Raw genomic sequence first — 2,146 nt, forward strand, 5'->3', positions numbered from 1 at the left:
GGGGGGGTGGGCAGGCAGCAGGGCTTGGTGCTTCCTCCTCCCGCCGAGGGCCCGGGCGCGGACTTGAACCCGGGGCCTGGGGCAGGCGGAGTGCGCACGTGCCGGCGGCGGCCTCCGCGCTGCACCGCCGGTGGCGCGCGCGGCCCTGCGGGCCAGCCTCCCCCAAAGCGCCGGACGAGCCTGGAAACGAGTCGCGAGGCTGCCTAGACTGGGCGGTCCCGGGAAAAAATACATCAAATAAAGGGCTTATTTTTCCAAACCGCGCTCTTCCCATTTTTTTTCCTCAGGAAAGGCTCCTCTCTTGGGCCTTCATTACATGATAACGGACTCGGCCCCCGCTCCCCGCGCAGGGCAGGTTCACGCGGGCTGAGGGCCGACTCGCCGGCGCGAGGGGAGCCCGGCGCACACGGGGCAGCGTATTTAGGAGCCGTCTAATGCCCCGGCCGGCGGCTGCTCGTTGTAAACCGGAGCGTTTGCGTGTAATGGCTCTCTCCCCCTAACGTATCCCTTTACAAAGGGAAAGTAAAACGTGTCATTTGATTCGGTGCCGCGCAGACAATAATATTATTAAATAAGTTTCCCATTGTACTCCCTGCCATTTCCAAGAGGCGCGTTCAAGCGCTTTTAATTTACCCTTCGGGTACGCGATGTCATTTGGAGCCGAGTTAAAAGTACAGGCGCTCAAAGCATTCTTCAAGATCTCCGGAGAAATCTGAGAAAACAAAATCGTGCCACCCTCCTGCTCCGCATTTCCAGTTAAGCAGAAAAAAAACGCCCTGAAATTGATGCTCTCCTCTAATGGGAACAAAATGCTGTCTCAGACCCAGGATTAAGCAGCCCAAGACCTGGCCGCCGCGCCGGTGTCGGGAGGAAACATGAAGGAATTCATCGCTTTCCTGTTTCAGACCCAGCCCTTTCCCCGGTGCTGGGCCTTTTCTCCTGCCCAGGAAACATGTAAAAGTAACCCAAGTGCTATTCTGCAAATTACCAAGATTTATTCTTTCTTGTTACACTCACTGCTCCGGCTTTCTGAAGCCGGGGCTGCACTTTCGCATTGTGTCATCTTAGCTGCAGCCCCATAAATCTCGACTGAAACAACATTTTTATCCCGTCATCAGACACGCAAAAAGGAAAAGTAATACATTTGATCTTCTAAAGCAGAGAGAGGGGGAGAGAGAAGGCTCCGAGCTCCTCTCAAACACTTCAAGGATTAAGGGTGGAGGGGGGAAGGGGTGTGCATTAAAAATGATAAAATAAAAACATGATATGAAGATATATTTACTGTCAGCTCAGAGCCAAAACATTTACGCTCCCACGCTTTTTGGAGCAAATAGGAACTTAAGTGATGCATTTTAATTATTTTAAGAAAATAAGCAAGGGGCTCTTTTTCAGAGCCTGAATAAATAACGGAGTGTTCTGTACTGATGATGTCTGTTAGTGGTGATGCCCTCGCATATGCAGCCACTACTGTGAGCTTTGAGACCCTAGAAGAATGGAGTGTTACTGGCAATTTATGAAAGGAACTAGCCATTGTTTGTGGGGCGGCTGAAACAGAACTGCAAAAGCCTTTCTGAGGGTCTGAGAGGTGAAAAGGGGGCCAATATTTTCCGAAAACTACAGGCCAGGATGATGTGGGTCTAATCTTGCTATTGTTGTAAACCCCGGAGTGAGAAGCATTTTTCTTTAATTTGTTTTCCAATTGTTAGTGAATGAACCCCTTTAACTAGTGGGGGAAAGGGTAGAGGTTTCCCTGATACAGGGAAACTGCATGCCCTGCAGTCTCACAGATCAGCTTGATCTAACCTCCAACAACTTGCTTGCTGCATCCCATGTGCCTCTAGTTTCCAGCAGATCTCTTTCTGCAAGATACAGATAATCATTTTCTTAGTGAAAACTGGAAGAAGGATCCCTGAGATTTCAAGAAAGTTGTCACACAATATACAAAAATTACAGATACACACACATTCATCTCCATAAAAGACAGCATTAGCATATAGCTAATAACCTTCTTGTGCAGAGAAATCCAATCAGTGGCAGATTTCAGCTTCTGAGACAAGTTCCCTGTGCTGGCTTTACAGACATACGCCTGGCACTTTAAGTCGTCAGGGGCTACTTAACCCACAGTTTTTCCAAAATATATGGCATT

This window comes from Crocodylus porosus, unplaced genomic scaffold (genome assembly GCF_001723895.1).
Source record: "Crocodylus porosus isolate Cpor-Errol unplaced genomic scaffold, CroPor_comp1, whole genome shotgun sequence".
NCBI classification, from domain to species: domain Eukaryota; kingdom Metazoa; phylum Chordata; order Crocodylia; family Crocodylidae; genus Crocodylus; species Crocodylus porosus.